An 18533-nucleotide genomic window follows, 5' to 3' on the forward strand; every position below is an offset into this window, starting at 1 on the left:
TGTGGGAGAGCATGGAGGAGACAGCCTAGGGAGAGGAGCTGGAGTTTAGGGGCCCAGTCTCCCCCCAACTCAAGGGGGCCTGAGGCATCCTAGCCCAGTTCTGTGACCAGACTACATCTGTGCTATACTGTATCCTGGAGAGGCAATAAACTTCCTCTATTCCACTGGCTGGTGCAGTCTGTTTGTGCCATCTCGGGGTGCAGGAGATGGGGAACCCCCAACACGCCGTCACACTGGTGTCAGAAGTGGGATGCACTGCACCCCGTGGATGAAGCTTCCAGCGGTGAGCGACAAGGCGCTGTAGAAGCAAGAGCCCTGGAGCCAGGCGTGCTGGAGACAGAGCGAAGCGGTTCCTGGGAATCGTGGGGCGCTGCAGCACTAGACTGGTGAGTCTGCACCGAGGGGCCCAGCGGGCAGATGGCCTACGCCCGACTCTTGAAGGCAGAGCTGGTGGGGCTGTGCAGAGAGAGAGGCTTGCCGGTGCGGAAAGCAACCAAGGCCCAGCTGATTACCCAGCTGGAAGAGAATGACCAGCCACGGGGCCAGGATCTTGTCCCCAGGGGAAGCAGCCAGACCCCCCCTGAGAGTGTGTCAGGCTCAGAGAGGGGGAGGAGCGCTGGGACCCACCGGAGAGATGAGACAGCGTCTCCCGGGAGGCCTGCAAGCCGTAGCCCATATAGGGCAGGGGCCAGCCCAGCGGAGCTGCGGCGGCTGGAGATCCAGCTGCGGATGAAGGAATTGGAAGTACAGGACCGAGAGAAGGAACGCCAGGACCGAGAGAGGCAGCGACAGCATGAGCTGGCCATGGCAGAGCGGAGAACCTGCGGGGCCCCGGCTGCGCCAAGAGTGGATGGGCCCCAGAGTCCCGGGGATGCCAGGCGCTTGGAGAGGCTCACAGTGGCCCAATTGAAGGACGTGGGCGACATAGACGGGTTCCTCAGCTCCTTTGAGAGGGCCTGTGGGCTGCAACAGGTCCCCCCAGCTGACTGGCTGCAGGAGCTCATCCCCGCACTGAACCAGGAGGCGGCCGGAGTGCTCAGTCAGCTGGAGGACCTACAGCCAGGGGATTACAACCGAGTCAAGGAGGCCCTGCTGCACAAGTTCGGGCTGACCCCCGAGATGTACAGGAAGAAGTTCCGGGGGGTACAGAAAGGGCCACGGGAGACCTATGTGGACCTGGCCTCCCGCCTGGCGCAATACTGCCGCAAGTGGGTCTCGGGAGTCGGAGCCCAGACCGCAGAGAAGCTGCTCAAGCTGGTCATGATGGAGCAGTTCTATGAAGCGTGCCCACCCAAACTGAGGCTGTGGCTCAAGGACCGGAGACCAGAGAACCCCCAGGAGGCCGGGAGACTGGCGGATGAGTTCACGGAGAGCCGGTCCGGGGGTGAACGGGAGTCCCGGAGAGAAAGAGAATCGCGCAGAGACCGGTTCTCGGCGGAGCAACGGAGAGAGACACCTCCGAGGCGAGCCCCAGGGACCAGGACCAGTCGTCGATACCCCAGAAAACCAGCCAGGGCCCGGGCAGAGCCGACCCGAATGGGCCCACAGAACCTAACTTGCCATCGCTGTGGGCAACGAGGCCACAAGAGGGCTCAATGCACCAGGCGCAAGAACAGGTCCCATGACCTGGGACGTTCCAGGGTTAACTGGCTGGGGCGGGAGGAAGGGCAGGCTGCCCCAGAGGCAGGGGCTGGCAGGCAAACCTCCGCTCGGGGAGGGGGGAAGGATGCTCAGTGCACCTCCCCTGGGAGGTCTGACCCTCGGGAGACAGATTTATCCGTGCACCGGGTGGGGGCGGGGCGGCCCCTACGGAGGGACTGCCTCGTACCCCTGGAGGTGGATGGCAGGAAGGTGACGGGTTTCTGGGACACGGGGGCGGAGGTGACGCTGGCCCGGCCCGACATAGTGGCCCCAGACCGTATGCTACCCGACACTCAGCTGACACTGAGGGGCATAGGCGGCACCCCCTTTGAGGTACCTGTAGCCAGGGTGCATCTGAAATGGGAGGCCAAGGAGGGCCCCAAGGAAGTGGGGGTGCACCCGCACTTGCCCACCGACGTGCTAATGGGGGGTGACCTAGAGGAGTGGCCAGACGGACCCCACAGGACGCTGGTCACCACCCGTAGCCAGAGCAAGCGAGGGGCTTGCGGCCCGGAACTCGAGGAGGTTCCCCAACAGGGGGCCCAGGGCCCCGTCCCAGCAGACCTAGAGTTGGACCTAGGCAGTGGGGGGAACCACGGCCCTGTCCCAGCCCCAGCCGCTGAATTCCAGGCGGAGGTGCGAGCGGATCCCTCCCTGCAGGCCCTGAGGGACCGGGCTGACCTGGGTGCCGCTCAACCCCTAGGAGGAGATTGCCAGGAGAAGTTCCGGTGGGAGAGGGGATTTCTGTACCGGGAATGGCTTTCCCCCGGGACGGTAGGCAAGTGGGGGCTCCAGCGGCAGCTGGTGGTTCCCCAAAGGTATCGCCGCAAGCTGCTACACCTGGCCCATGACATCCCGTTCTCGGGACACCAGGGGATCCGGCGCACGCGGCTGAGGCTGCTCCAAAACTTCTATTGGCCGGGGATGTTTGCAGCTGTCCAGCGGTACTGCCGGTCCTGCGACTCCTGCCAACGAGTGGGGAAGGCCCAAGACAGGAAGAAAGCTGCATTGAGACCCCTGCCCATCATAGAGGAGCCTTTCCAGAAGGTGGCGATGGATATTGTGGGGCCCTTCAACAGAGCGACCCGGACAGGGAAGAAATACATCCTGGTGGTGGTGGACTTCGCCACCCGCTACCCCGAGGCCGTGGCCCTGCCCTCCATCGAGGCAGACACGGTGGCAGACGCACTGCTGACCATTTTCAGCAGGGTGGGGTTTCCCCAGGAGGTTCTCCCGGACCAGGGATCCAACTTCATGTCGGCCCTGCTCCGGTGCTTGTGGGAGAAGAGTGGGGTGCAACACACCTGGGCCTCGGCGTATCACCCCCAGACCAACGGGTTGGTGGAGAGGTTCAATGGGACTCTGAAGCAGATGCTACGGACCTTTATGCACAAACACCCGCAGGACTGGGACAAGTACCTACCCCACCTGCTGTTTGCGTACAGGGAAGTGCCCCAGGAGTCCACGGGGTTCTCGCCGTTCGAGCTGTTATATGGGAGGCGAGTGAGGGGCCCCCTGGACTTATTGAAAGACGAGTGGGAGGGGAAGGTCTCCCCGGAGGGTGAGCCGGTCGTGGAATACGTCCTGACATTCCGGGAAAGACTTGCCGAGCTCATGGGCCTGGCCAGAGAGAACCTGAGCAGGGCCCAGAGGAAGCAGAAGGTCTGGTACGACCGCAATGCACGGGCCCGCGCCTACGCTACCGGGGACCAGGTGATGGTCCTGATCCCCGTGCGGAAGAACAAGCTGCAAGCCGCCTGGGACGGCCCCTTCAAGGTGGTTAAGCAGCTGAACGAGGTGAACTACGTGGTGGAGCTGACGGGCCGGACGCGCGGCCAGCGGGTATATCATGTTAACATGATGAAGCCGTACTGGGACAGGGAGAACTTGGTGCTGGCCGTGTGTAAGCCCTGGGAGGAGCAGGGGGAGGATCCCCTGGTGGGCCTGTTCCCTGGGACCGGAGAGGACTCTTCGCTGGAGTCAATTTCCCTCTCGGACCAGCTCACCCCGGCCCAGCAGGCCGAGATCCGGGAGGTGCTGCGCTCCCACCAGCAGCTGTTCTCCAACAAGCCGGGTCTTACCAACCTGGCTGTCCACCGGGTGCAGACGGGCACTCACCCCCCGGTGCGCTGCTCCCCATTCAGAGTCACAGGGAAAACAGCCCAGGACCTGGAGAGAGAGGTCCAGGACATGTTGGCCCTGGGGGTGATCCAGCCGTCCTCCAGCCCCTGGGCCTCTCCCGTGGTGCTGGTTCCCAAGAAGGACGGGTCGATCCGGTTCTGCGTGGACTACCGGAAGCTCAACGCCATCACGGTGTCCGACGCCTACCCGATGCCAAGGCCCGACGAGCTCCTGGACAAGCTGGGGGGAGCTCGCTATCTCACCACCCTGGACCTCACCAAGGGCTACTGGCAGGTGCCGCTAGACCAGGAGGCCAGACTGAAATCGGCTTTCATCACGCCACTGGGGCTCTATGAGTTCCTGGTCCTACCCTTTGGCCTCAAAGGGGCGCCGGCCACCTTCCAGCGCCTGGTGGACCAGCTGCTGAGGGGAATGGAGAACTGTGCCCTAGCGTACATCGATGACATCTGCGTCTTCAGCCAGTCCTGGGAGGACCACGTGGCCCAGGTCAGCCAGGTACTGGATCGGCTGAGGGAGGCTGGGCTGACCGTAAAGGCTGGGAAGTGCAAGGTTGGAATGGCCGAAGTGTCCTACCTGGGCCATAAGGTGGGGAGCGGCTGCTTGAAGCCAGAGCCGGCCAAAGTGGAGGCCATCCGGGACTGGCCTGTGCCCCAGACCAAGAAGCAGGTCCAGGCTTTCATTGGGATGGCGGGGTACTACCGGAGGTTTGTGCCCAACTTCAGCTCCATCGCTGCCCCGATCACAGAGCTGTGCAGGAAGGGGAGGCCCGACAGGGTGGTCTGGACGGAGCAGTGCCAGAGGGCTCTCTGTGCACTGAAGGGAGCCCTGGCCAAGGCCCCAGTGTTGGTAAACCCAGACTTCGACAAGCCCTTTATCGTGTTTACGGACGCCTCGGACACTGGGCTGGGGGCGGTGCTGATGCAGGCGGACGAGAAAGGGGAACGTCACCCCATCGTGTACCTGAGCAGGAAGCTGCTGCCCCGGGAGCGGAGCTACGCGACCGTAGAGAGGGAATGCCTGGCCATGGTGTGGGCCCTGCAAAAGCTGCAGCCGTACCTGTTTGGCCGGCGTTTCACGGTGTTCACCGACCACTGCCCCCTGACCTGGCTGCACCAGATGAAAGGGACGAACGCCAAGCTGCTGCGGTGGAGCCTGCTCCTGCAGGACTACGACATGGAAGTGATCCACGTCAAGGGGAGCGCCAACATCATCGCCGACGCGCTGTCCCGTAGCGAGGGGCCCGAACTTCCCCAGGTCACGAGCGGAGTGACCCTGCTCAGTTCGCTCTCGGAGGGGGGAGAACTGTGACGTAGTGGGGGTACTTGCTGGGCTGTGGTGACCCCTGCTGTCTGGAGCAAGACCCAGCAGGGAAAATCTCGCTAGGCAGAGATAAGGCCAAACTTGTCGAACCAGTGGCCAGACACCCCCCATGGAGAGGAACAAAGGAAGGTGAATGCTGCCCTGGACTGGGGGGCAGGGCTGCAAGGGAATTTAGTTGTTACTGTGGGAGAGCATGGAGGAGACAGCCTAGGGAGAGGAGCTGGAGTTTAGGGGCCCAGTCTCCCCCCAACTCAAGGGGGCCTGAGGCATCCTAGCCCAGTTCTGTGACCAGACTACATCTGTGCTATGCTGTATCCTGGAGAGGCAATAAACTTCCTCTATTCCACTGGCTGGTGCAGTCTGTTTGTGCCATCTCGGGGTGCAGGAGACGGGGAACCCCCAACACGCTGTTAGGCCGCAAATTTGGCGACCCAGATGGGACCCGTCTGACTCTCCGGTGCAGAGGATCGGACTCCGAAGCAACGCAGCGCGCATCCTCCGGTTTTGAGGAGCCTTGCCAGGTGGCCTGATCCCTGCTCCGGCGATAAGGCGTGTCCTGTGAACCAGCTGAGGCCCGCAGAAATCCAGCAACATCACCTACCCGTTGTGTAGGATCCAGGACCTCGGGGTTAAAGTCCCTGAAGTGTTCGGGGTTAAAGTCCCTGGAGTGTTCGGGGTTAAAGTCCCTGGAGAGGTAAGCGCGCTCGGTATTGAGAAATTGGGTTAAGGATCCTTTGGCTAGTAAAGATGGGACAGGGCGGCAGTAAGTGCCCGGGGGACGCCCCGTTGACCCTGATCCTAAGGGATTGGAAGGACATTTCTGGAACGGCCGGTCTAGCAAAATCTAAAATGAAGGATTTGTGTCAAACACAATGGCCTTCACTCACTGCTAATTTGTCCCCAGATAATGATTGGCCAGACTGCGGGATGTTTTCCGTAGAAAGAATGAATGCCCTAAAGGACATACTGGTCAATCTTAGACCTGGACAAATGGAATATTTATTGTATGGTATAATTACAAACCAAAGGAATTTAAAAGGGCTCTGCAGGCTGTGTGTGTAGAAAAATCTGTTAAACTTCCCCCACCCTATGCCCCGGAGGTGGTAAAAAGAATATTCCGTACCATTTTCTCTATCCATCTGCCAACCTGGGCTGATGCGATTCAATTGTTAAATACCCTCCTCATGGAAAATGAGCATCAAAAGGTTAAAGAAAAGGCTGTAGCACATCACCAGAATCAAGCTTGGAGAGGTATGCCCACCGCTGAGCCTAACTGAGATCTGAATTCGGACGGGATGCAAGGGAAAAGTTTACCTGAAGTGGTTAGCATTGTGACGCGGGTGTACAATGAGAAAGAGAAGAGAGAGAGAGAAAGAAGGAATTAAGCGGTTGTTGTTATATATGAAGGGAAACCTGCTTTAAAAATGACTCCTTGTTTCTTGCAGCCTCTTTTAATTATCTAGGCAAAGAAACAATAAAGTTTAAACATTTGGCTACAGACACTTTGTTAAATTTATTAAAGAGAAATAAGGAATTCTACTGAAACTTAATTGGTTAACTGCATAAAAGAATAAAATCTATACATTGTAAATTTGTAAAACCTGCACCCTAAGGGTTAAATGTGTCTTCCAAGAAAACTAATTATTGTTTTAAAGAAATCCAAGCCCAGAAACTTCACTGTTTTTCTGTTCAAATCTGAGTTGATAGCACTTTTGGCTTGCTTTCAGATCCAAGGTTGTGTGTATCTGCAAACTGCCTGTCTGTTCTGGAAAGAGGGAGCATGTCCCCCATAAGTAAGCCTGTAACATTGTATATAAGTCTTTTCAAGAAAAGAAAACCTTTTTGCTTGCTGAAATATTAACTAGCAAGGGTCTTGTTCTAAGAAAAAGTTTCTGTGGCAGTAAATTATTTGAAGCTTCACACATTAAAGAAAAAAAAAAGAGCCTGGTCTGCAGTACAAGAAGGAATCTAAGGCATGTCATCTTTAACTTAATAATTGAACAATGAAGTAATTTACTCAAACCCTCTGAAGCTACTGTGCAAAACAAAAGCATACCATTAGGTAACAGCAGGCTAATCAAAAATTAGCAAAGAACATTGGTAAAGAAAGTATTCTAAAATATAATGCACAACCCCAGTGTAGGTAGAAATGTTTTCTTTGTCTTTCAGATTATCAAAAAGTACTAATATTAGCTAAAAAGTAACTAAAGAAAAAAAAAAACATGGTTCTGTGTCATGACATAGTAAGTTTGTGTTCTGTGTTCTATCCAAATTTGTCTTGTGTGTCCTAATTGTGATATATGTATTTCAAACATTGTTGTGTGTACAATATTGTTGTTTTAATGAAAGAATAATTTAAACTTTGTGCTTTACATAGATGGTTTTTGCTTTTCTAATTCTAGTGGAGTTTTAGTATCAGGCTATGCAGTTTGTACTGTCTGGAATGTAGAGGAATCTGCTCCTCTACCTGCTGTTTTTTCCCTTCTCTCCTATGATCACCAGCTCCTTTGCCATCTCTTTCGGAACTGGCCCTCCTGCAAGACCAAGCCCCAGAATCGGGAAAGCAGGAGTGGAGACTGGCAGGGTGCACCTTGCACCCAGACCACTATTGGTGCAGCTCTGATGGCCACATTGTTGCCCCAGTGGTCTTGCTACTTCACCTTGCCTCTGTGCTCCATGGATTGTTGCACGTTGGCAAAGGTAAAACAAAATTGGTTTGCTCTCAAATTCTCCCAGGCAGCCAAAGATTATGGCTTAGCTTGCCCTGTCTGCCAAGCCCACAATGTGGGTAAACCTGTAAAGACAGTTCCGGCAACCAGACCTCCGCCTTTGGGACCATGGCTGAATTTAAAAAAAAAAAGGGGATTCCTGGTGGAGCAACCTATTTAGCTGGTTTTCAAATGTTGGTGGTTGGCTCCATAACTTACTTCGTAGCGCTGTCATTGTTATTTGTGGTTTGGTAGTTCTCTATGTCCTAATTCGTTGTGGATGTTGGATAGGCACTAAAGTGTGTTCCACCAAGTAGTAAGTTGTTACAATGTGTCCCAAGAGTCCCTTCATGGTACTCTAGGGACAAAGGGGGGACTGTTAGGCCCTAGAAAAAATAGGCCTAGTGCAGTTATGCTAAAGCAAATGTAACAAAGGTTTCTGGGTAGTCCCTGGACAGAACTGGAGATAAGTTCAAGCAGGGACGCACCCTACACGCTTGCTCAAGTTGGCAAAATGAGATAAGCAAGAAGCTGCATTTTTGTACCTGCTGTGATGAGGAACAGTTTGTTTTGAGAACTGATAAGGAGCCTCCCTGTTTCTGCTCTCCCCATTTGTTCCAAACTCCCTGTTCTCCTTTGGCCATAACGAACTGTCTCCTTATTGCCCAGTACCTGTCTTTTGGGCTGATAAGAAATTGCTGATGCATTATGAATTGCTTAAGGCCATGATGTATAGTTGGCCAGATATGCATGGGAATTAGAGGTTTCTAACTGATAAAGGGGGGTTGGTTGCTTGGGCGAATAGTCTATGACGTGACGGAACTGTCTATATAAGCCTACCTGTAAATGAAATCGGGGCTGGTTCACTTTGGAGACGGGCCGCTCTCTATTGTAAGTGCGCACTATTCAATAAAGAGCTTGTGATTGGATCTTGCTGGTGTTGCCTGTCTCTTTGCGGTCAGACAACGAACAGAGGCCGTCCGGGTTCGAGTCCCGGACTTTATTCAATTGCCTAAATGTCAATCTTTTGAATATGTGTTGGTTATTGTTTGCTTGTTTTTAAGATGGGTAAAAGCTTATTCCCTGCAGGAAAGCTGATGCCATCACAGTGGCAAAGAAACTTCTAAATCATTACATCCCATCATGGGGAATACATTTTGTGATTTCCAGTGATAAAGGTACCCACTTTACTGGACAAATTGTTTAAAAACTGTCAAAGTACTACTCTATCAGACAAGCACCGCACTGCGCACGACACCTGGAGAGCTCAGGAGCAGGAAAGAAATGAAACGGGATTTTAAAGAACAAACTTGCAAAAATATGTAAAAACTCTGGCTTAACATGGATAGAAGCACTCCCGATTGCCCTAATGAGCATGAGTGTGACTCCTAATCGGAAATACTGGACTCAGTCCACATGAAATTGCATGTGGCCGACCTATGAAATTGTTAAGCAGCCAAAAAATTGACATGGCTGATGCAACACTTATTAAAGAAAGCATAGTCAAGTATTGTCAGGAACTTATGAGGTGTGTACAGTCTTATCATTCTCAGGTTAAGGACGCCTTCCAGGAGGTCCTGACTGTGCCGTGCCATAAACTACAACCAGAAGATTAGGTTTGCGTGAAGGTTCACCAGTGGAAAACTGCCCTGGAACCCAGGTGAAAGGGTCCCTACCAAGTCCTTCTGACCACCCATACTGCTGTAAAGTGTGAGGAATTGTCCGCCTGGATTCACGCCTCCCACCGCTAACCGGTTCCAGTGCCTACACAAGTTGGCCCCAACAAAGAGCACTGCAGACCTGGTACCAGAAACCCAGGTCCAGAAGTAGACGGGGATCAGCGCAGGCCTGGTACCGGCAATCCAGGCCCAGAAGCAGACGGCGTCGGACTTCAAGGGAGCCACGCACGTTCACCCCACCGCGAACCGGGTGAACCAGAAGCAGACGACATCTGTGCCCAGGGCAAATGGACTGCTACCCCTTTGGGCGACCTGAAGCTTCAACTTCGACTGAGGAAACCTTAGACTGGTGGTGTCCTTTCCCGGAAGGAAGGCCTCGTTTTCTGGCCTGGGTTCTTATGTTTTTACTTTTATTATTTGTTATCTTTCTCTTTTGGTGGTATAGGATGTAAAGGCTGTAGAAACTAACAGCTCTAACACCTTTGTTCATCTTGCATATGAGCTGAAAGCTCGAATGCCAGAATTACATAATACATCATGTTGGGTGTGTTCCCTAGTCCCAGTGGATAGTCAAAGAGGGTTGCTTATAGTTCTCATTTCCCTTTGTGCAATGAACATGACATGGACCCCATCTTAGAAGGATTCCTCAGGAAATCTAAACATTACTTGGGAAAAGACTGAGATTAAAAATAGAGGATTCCTGAATGTATGGAAAAACCCGGACATTGGTGCCTATTAAAAAGGTCATCTACTGATTCTGGTATGCTTGTTGGAATCAGTCAGTGCACTTGACATTTCCCATGTCGGGTCTGCTTATACTCTGAGGATAAATACCAAATTATCAATGGTACAGCTGACTTTCTGATCCCTAGGTGGATGAAAGTAAATATATCGTCCTGCGTACCTTCCTTCACACACACCCATTATAACTGTTCCTCTCTAAATTGTACTCAGCGCTCTCCTGGACCTAGCAACAAGTCTCTCTGTTTATGCTCTTATCTGAATGGTCCAACCCTACCCATCGGACCGGTAGGATGGAGTCTGTAGAACCAACCCTTATTTAGAGTGTACTCAGTGTGCGGTAACAAAGCATATTTGACCCTTCCTCCTTCATGGAGTGGATTCTGCTACTTGGCCTAATTGAAGCCACCTGTTCTTTACGGCCCTCATCTCCCCACTGGAAAGATTAGGAATATGAGGGACGCTGAGACAGATGCTAAAGAATCTCACCCTCTTACTTGGCGAGCTGTGAATGACTGGACAGGTGTTTGTGCGGCATTTCCCAATGCTTGTGGAGGGGCCTTTTATCGAATAGGAGAAAGAGTACTGAGGCTTCAAGGAATTTTGGAAATAATGGCTAATACCACTGCTGATGCTTTAACTGATCTGGCTATCGAGCAGAGAAAGATCCGGCAGATGGTTCTCCAGAATCGCTTAGCACTAGATATTCTGTTAGCCTCTCAAGGAGGAACATGTGCCTTAATTGGACAAGAGTGTTGTGTGTATATTCCTGATGTTTATAATGCCACTTAGGACAGAGTGCATCATCTTATGCAGGTAGCAAAAGATCATGGAGGAAAGAAAGGGGATTCTTGGTGGAGCGACCTGTTTAGCTGGTTTCCAAATGTCGGTGGTTGGCTCCATAACTTACTTCGTAGCGCTGTCATTGTTATTTGTAGTTTGGTAGTTCTCTATGTCCTAATTCGTTGTGGATGTTGGATAGGCACTAAGGTGTGTTCCACCAAGTAGTAAGTTGTTACAATGTGTCCCAAGAGTCCCTTCATGGTACTCTAGGGACAAAGGGGGGACTGTTAGGCCCTAAAAAAAATAGGCCTAGTGCAGTTATGCTAAAGCAAATGTAACAAAGGTTTCTGGGTAGTCCCTGGACAGAACTGGAGATAGGTTCAAGCAAGGACGCACCCTACACGCTTGCTCAAGTTGCAAAATGAGATAAGCAAGAAGCTGCATTTTTGTACCTGCTGTGATGAGGAACAGTTTGTTTTGAGAACTGATAAGGAGACTCCCTGTTTCTGCTCTCCCCGTTTGTTCCAAACTCCCTGTTTATGTTCTCCTTTGGCCATAACGAATTGTCTCCTTATTGCCCAGTACCTGTCTTTTGGGCTGATAAGAAATTGCTGATGCATTATGAATTGCTTAAGGCCATGATGTATAGTTGGCCAGGTGTCCATGGATACTAAAAGTTTCTAACCGATAAAGGAGGGTGGGTTGCTTGGGCAAATAGTCTATGACGCGACGGAACTGTCTATATAAGCCTACTTGTTAATGAAATCGTGGCTGGTTCACTTTGGAGACGGGCCGCTCTCTATTGTAAGTGCGCACTATTCAATAAAGAGCTTGTGATTGGATCTTGCTGGTGTTGCCTGTCTCTTTGTGGTCAGACAACGAACAGAGGCCGTCCGGGTTCGAGTCCCCGACAACGCCGTCACAGGGGGCTGCAAGGAGCGCCCGGCCCCTGGGTCCTAGCACGAGGACTGTCTCTGGGGGGGGGGCTGTAAGGAGCGCCCGGCCCCTGGGTCCTAGCACGAGGACTGTCTCTGGGGGGGGGCTGCAAGGAGCGCCCGGCCCCTGGGTCCTAGCGCGAGGACTGTCTCTGGGGGGGGCTGCAAGGAGCGCCCGGCCCCTGGGTCCTAGCGCGAGGACTGTCTCTGGGGGGGGGGGCTGCAAGGAGCGCCCGGCCCCTGGGTCCTAGCGCGAGGACTGTCTCTGGAGGGGGGGTGTAAGGAGCGCCCGGCCCCTGGGTCCTAGCGCGAGGACTGTCTCTGGGGGGGGGGTGCAAGGAGCGCCCGGCCCCTGGGTCCTAGCGCGAGGACTGTCTCTGGGGGGGGGGGGGCTGCAAGGAGCGCCCGGCCCCTGGGTCCTAGCGCGAGGACTGTCTCTGGGGAGGGGGGGGGGCTGCAAGGAGCGCCCGGCCCCTGGGTCCTAGCGCGAGGACTGTCTCGGGGGGGGGGGGCTGCAAGGAGCGCCCGGCCCCTGGGTCCTAGCGCGAGGACTGTCTCTGGGGGGGGGCTGCAAGGAGCGCCCGGCCCCTGGGTCCTAGCGCGAGGACTGTCTCTGGGGGGGGGCTGCAAGGAGCGCCCGGCCCCTGGGTCCTAGCGCGAGGACTGTCTCTGGGGGGGGGGGCTGCAAGGAGCGCCCGGCCCCTGGGTCCTAGCGCGAGGACTGTGTGACGTAGTGGGGGTACCTGGCTGGTTTCTATGCTGCTGGCTCTGGGGGAACCCCCACTGGCTGCTGTGGGTACCACGACCCAGCAAAACAGGATGAGTCACTATGCAAACCAGTGGCCAGACACCCCCCATGGAGAGGAACAAAGGAAGGTGGAATGCTGCCTTGGCTGGGGGGCAGGGCTGGAAGTGAGTGAGTTGGTTGCTGGCTGTCGGAGGGCATGGAGGAGAGCCTAGGGAGAGGAGCTGGAGTTTAGGGGCCCAGTCTCCCCCATCTCAAGGGGGCCTGAGGCATCCTAGCCCAGTTCCTGTGACCAGATTACATCTGTGCTGCGCTGTGCTGGAGGAGCAATAAACCACCCTCAATTCCACTGGCTGGTGCAGTCTGTTTGCGCCATTTCGGGGTGCAGGAGACGGGGGACCCCAACGCGCCGTCACACTGGTGTCAGGAGTGGGATGCACTGCACCCCGTGGATGGAGCTTCCAGCGGCGAGCGACAAGGCGCTGTAGAAGCAAGAGCCCTGGAGCCAGGCGTACTGGAGACAGAGCGAAGCGGTTCCTGGGAATCGTGGGGCGCTGCAGCACTAGACTGGTGAGTCTGCACCGAGGGGCCCAGCGGGCAGATGGCCTACGCCCGACTCTTGAAGGCAGAGCTGGTGGGGCTGTGCAGAGAGAGGGGCTTGCCTGTGCGGAAAGCAGCCAAGGCCCAGCTGATTGCCCAGCTGGAAGAGAATGACCAGCCACAGGGCCAGGATCTTGTCCCCAGGGGAAGCAGCCAGACCCCCCCTGAGAGTGTGTCAGGCTCAGAGAGGGGGGGGAGCGCTGGAACCCACCGGAGAGATGAGACAGCGTCTCCCGGGAGGCCTGCAAGCCGTAGCCCATCTAGGGCAGGGGCCAGCCCAGCGGAGCTGCGGCGGCTGGAGATCCAGCTGCGGATCAGGGAATTGGAAGTAGAGGACCGAGAGAGGGACCGCCAGGACCGAGAGAGGGAGCGCCAAGATCGAGAGAAGGAGCGCCAGGACCGAGAGAGGGAGCGCCAAGATCGAGAGAGGCAGCGACAGCATGAGCTGGCCATGGCAGAGCGGAGAACCGGCGGGGCACCGGCTGCGCCAAGTGCGGATGGGCCCCAGGGTCCCAGGACTGCCAGATGCTTGGAGAGGCTCGTGGTGGCCCAATTGAAGGACATGGGTGACATAGACGGGTTCCTCAGTGCCTTTGAGAGGGCCTGTGGACTGCAACGGGTTCCCCCAGCTGACTGGCTGCAGGAGCTCATCCCCGCACTGAGCCAGGAGGCGGCCGGAGTGCTCAGTCAGCTGGAGGACCTACAGCCAGGGGATTACAACCGAGTCAAGGAGGCCCTGCTGCACAAGTTCGGGCTGACCCCCGAGATGTACAGGAAGAAGTTCCGGGGGGTACAGAAAGGGCCACGGGAGACCTATGTGGATCTGGCCTCCCGCCTGGCGCAATACTGCCGCAAGTGGGTGTCTGGAGTCGGAGCCCAGACCGCAGAGGAGCTGCTCAAGCTGGTCATGATGGAGCAGTTCTATGAAGCGTGCCCACCCAAACTGAGGCTGTGGCTCAAGGACCGGAGACCAGAGAACCCCCAGGAGGCCGGGAGACTGGCGGATGAGTTCACGGAGAGCCGGTCCGGGTGTGAACGGGAGTCCCGGAGAGAAAGGGAACCGCGCAGAGACCGGATCTCGGCTGAGCGACGGAGGGAGTCAACTACGGGGCGAGACCAAGGAACAGGTCGTCTGCGCCCCAGAGAACCAGCCAGGGCCTGGACAGAGACAGCCCAAAGCCTAACTTGCCATCGCTGTGGGCAAAAAGGCCACAAGAGGGCTCAGTGCACCAGGTCCCAGGACCGGGGACTTTCCAGGGTTAACTGGCTGGGGCGGGAGGAAGGGCAGGCTGCCCCAGAGGCAGGGGCTGGCAGGCAAACCCCAGCTCAGAGAGAGGGGAAGGATGCTCAGTGCACCTCCCCTGGGAGGTCTGATTCTCAGGAGGCGGATTTCTCCGTGTACCGGGTGGGGGCAGGACGGCCCCTGCGGAGCGAGTGCCTCATACCCCTGGAGGTGGATGGTAGGAAGGTGACGGGCTTCTGGGACACGGGGGCGGAGGTGACTCTGGCCCGATCTGACATAGTGGCCCAGGAGCGGATACTACCCCACGCGCAGCTGACCCTGAAGGGCATAGACGGGTCCCCGTTTAAGGTGCCTGTAGCCAGGGTGCATCTGAAATGGGGGGCGAAGGAAGGCCTCAAGGAAGTGGGGGTGCACCCGCACTTGCCCACCGAGGTGCTGATGGGGAACGACCTAGAGGAGTGGCCCCATGAATCCCAGCGGGCTCTAGTCACTACCCGGAGCCAGAGCCAGCGGGGGGCTGACAACGTGGGTCCAGGGAAGGACTCCTGGCAGCGTCCTCAGGGTCCCATCCCAGTGGACACGGGGTCCAGCCAGGCTGGGACTCCGGACCTAGGCAGAGGTGGGGGACAGGTCCCGATCCCTGCCTCAGCAGCTGAATTCCAGGCTGAGGTGCAGGCAGACCCCTCCTTGCAGAGGCTGAGGGACCAGGCTGGCCTCCGTGCAGCTCAGCCCCGGGGGAGAGGTGGCCAGGAGAGATTCCTGCGGGAGCGGGGGCTCCTGTTCCGTGAGTGGCTCCTCCCCAGGAAGGCGAGAGCATGGGGTGTCCAGCGGCAGCTGGTCGTCCCCCGAAAGTATCGCCTCAAGCTGCTGTATTTGGCCCACGATTCCCCCGTTGGGGGCCACCGGGGGATCCGGAGCACCCGGCTGAGGCTGCTCCAGCACTTCTATTGGCCGGGAATCTTTACAGCCGTGCAGCGGTACTGCCGGTCCTGTGACTCCTGCCAGAGGGGCGGGAAGGCCCAAGACAGGAGGAAAGCGGCTTGGGGGTCTCTACCCCAGATAGACCCTCTGGGCTTGCTGAGAGAGTTATGGGAGGGGAAGTCCTCCCTGGATGGAGCATCGGGGGTGGAAGCCGCCCTGGCTGTCCAGAGAAGGCTCACTGGGCTCATGGCCCCGGCCCGAGAGACCCTGGCCAGAGATCAAGGCCAGCGGAAGGGTGGGTGTGACCCCCGAGGACAGGCCTGGGCCAGTCACCCTGGAGCGGGGCGGCGAGTGGACAGAGGGAAGCCAATTCATGTGGGGCCTCGCCACGGCCGGCCCGAGTCAAGGGGAGCACCCATGTCCTCAGGGCGGGTTCCCACGCAGAGGACCCGAACTTCCCTAGGTCACGAGCGGAGTGACCCTGCTCAGTTCGCTCTCGGAGGGGGGAGAACTGTGACGTAGTGGGGGTACCTGGCTGGTTTCTATGCTGCTGGCTCTGGGGGAACCCCCACTGGCTGCTGTGGGTACCACGACCCAGCAAAACAGGATGAGTCACTATGCAAACCAGTGGCCAGACACCCCCCATGGAGAGGAACAAAGGAAGGTGGAATGCTGCCTTGGCTGGGGGGCAGGGCTGGAAGTGAGTGAGTTGGTTGCTGGCTGTCGGAGGGCATGGAGGAGAGCCTAGGGAGAGGAGCTGGAGTTTAGGGGCCCAGTCTCCCCCATCTCAAGGGGGCCTGAGGCATCCTAGCCCAGTTCCTGTGACCAGATTACATCTGTGCTGCGCTGTGCTGGAGGAGCAATAAACCACCCTCAATTCCACTGGCTGGTGCAGTCTGTTTGCGCCATTTCGGGGTGCAGGAGACGGGGGACCCCAACGCGCCGTCACAGACTGTCTCTGGGGGGGGGCTGCAAGGAGCGCCCGGCCCCTGGGTCCTAGCACGAGGACTGTCTCTGGGGGGGGGGCTGCAAGGAGCGCCCGGCCCCTGGGTCCTAGCACGAGGACTGTCTCTGGGGGGGGGCTGCAAGGAGCGCCCGGCCCCTGGGTCCTAGCGCGAGGACTGTCTCTGGGGGGGGGGCTGCAAGGAGCGCCCGGCCCCTGGGTCCTAGCACGAGGACTGTCTCTGGGGGGGGGGGCTGTAAGGAGCGCCCGGCCCCTGGGTCCTAGCGCGAGGACTGTCTCTGGGGGGGGCTGTAAGGAGCGCCCGGCCCCTGGGTCCTAGCGCGAGGACTGTCTCTGGGGGGGGGGCTGTAAGGAGCGCCCGGCCCCTGGGTCCTAGCGCGAGGACTGTCTCTGGGAGGGAGGGGGCTGCAAGGAGCGCCCGGCCCCTGGGTCCTAGCGCGAGGACTGTCTCTGGGGGGGGGGGCTGTAAGGAGCGCCCGGCCCCTGGGTCCTAGCGCGAGGACTGTCTCTGGGGGGGGGGGGCTGCAAGGAGCGCCCGGCCCCTGGGTCCTAGCGCGAGGACTGTCTCTGGGAGGGAGGGGGCTGCAAGGAGCGCCCGGCCCCTGGGTCCTAGCGCGAGGACTGTCTCTGGGGGGGGGGGCTGCAAGGAGCGCCCGGCCCCTGGGTCCTAGCGCGAGGACTGTCTCTGGGGGGGGGGGCTGCAAGGAGCGCCCGGCCCCTGGGTCCTAGCGCGAGGACTGTCTCTGGGGGGGGGGGCTGCAAGGAGCGCCCGGCCCCTGGGTCCTAGCGCGAGGACTGTCTCTGGGGGGGGGGGCTGCAAGGAGCGCCCGGCCCCTGGGTCCTAGCGCGAGGACCGTCTCTGGGGGGGGGGCTGCAAGGAGCGCCCGGCCCCTGGGTCCTAGCGCGAGGACTGTCTCTGGGGGGGGGGGTGCAAGGAGCGCCCGGCCCCTGGGTCCTAGCGCGAGGACTGTCTCTGGGGGGGGGGGCTGCAAGGAGCGCCCGGCCCCTGGGTCCTAGCGCGAGGACTGTCTCTGGGGGGGGGGCTGCAAGGAGCGCCCGGCCCCTGGGTCCTAGCGCGAGGACTGTCTCTGGGGGGGGGGCTGCAAGGAGCGCCCGGCCCCTGGGTCCTAGCGCGAGGACTGTCTCTGGGGGGGGGGCTGTAAGGAGCGCCCGGCCCCTGGGTCCTAGCGCGAGGACTGTCTCTGGGGGGGGGGCTGCAAGGAGCGCCCGGCCCCTGGGTCCTAGCGCGAGGACTGTCTCTGGGGGGGGCTGCAAGGAGCGCCCGGCCCCTGGGTCCTAGCGCGAGGACTGTCTCTGGGGGGGGCTGCAAGGAGCGCCCGGCCCCTGGGTCCTAGCGCGAGGACTGTCTCTGGGAGGGGGGGGGCTGCAAGGAGCGCCCGGCCCCTGGGTCCTAGCGCGAGGACTGTCTCTGGGGGGGGGGGCTGCAAGGAGCGCCCGGCCCCTGGGTCCTAGCGCGAGGACTGTCTCTGGGGGGGGGGCTGCAAGGAGCGCCCGGCCCCTGGGTCCTAGCACGAGGACTGTCTCTGGGGGGGGCTGCAAGGAGCGCCCGGCCCCTGGGTCCTAGCGCGAGGACTGTCTCTGGGGGGGGGGCTGCAAGGAGCGCCCGGCCCCTGGGTCCTAGCGCGAGGACTGTCTCTGGGGGGGGCTGCAAGGAGCGCCCGGCCCCTGGGTCCTAGCGCGAGGACTGTCTCTGGGGGGGGGGCTGCAAGGAGCGCCCGGCCCCTGGGTCCTAGCGCGAGGACTGTCTCTGGGGGGGGGGCTGCAAGGAGCGCCCGGCCCCTGGGTCCTAGCGCGAGGACTGTCTCTGGGGGGGGGGGCTGCAAGGAGCGCCCGGCCCCTGGGTCCTAGCGCGAGGACTGTCTCTGGGGGGGGGGGGCTGCAAGGAGCGCCCGGCCCCTGGGTCCTAGCGCGAGGACTGTCTCTGGGGGGGGGGGGGGCTGCAAGGAGTGCCCGGCCCCTGGGTCCTAGCGCGAGGACTGTCTCTGGGGGGGGGCTGCAAGGAGCGCCCGGCCCCTGGGTCCTAGCGCGAGGACTGTCTCTGGGGGGGGCTGCAAGGAGCGCCCGGCCCCTGGGTCCTAGCGCGAGGACTG

At 58.4% G+C, this 18533-nt stretch overlaps 1 long non-coding RNA gene across 1 annotated transcript; it reads left to right on the top strand.

Moving 5' to 3' along the window:
* Window positions 1-5336: 5336 nt before the first annotated feature.
* Window positions 5337-11856, top strand: LOC142829653 (uncharacterized). Its single transcript, XR_016347845.1, has 2 exons — window positions 5337-8989; window positions 9365-11856. It is a non-coding gene; the product is annotated as an uncharacterized LOC142829653 (long non-coding RNA).
* Window positions 11857-18533: the final 6677 nt, after the last annotated feature.

This window comes from Pelodiscus sinensis, chromosome 25 (genome assembly GCF_052426305.1).
Source record: "Pelodiscus sinensis isolate ZL-2025 chromosome 25, ASM5242630v1, whole genome shotgun sequence".
Classification (NCBI taxonomy): domain Eukaryota; kingdom Metazoa; phylum Chordata; order Testudines; family Trionychidae; genus Pelodiscus; species Pelodiscus sinensis.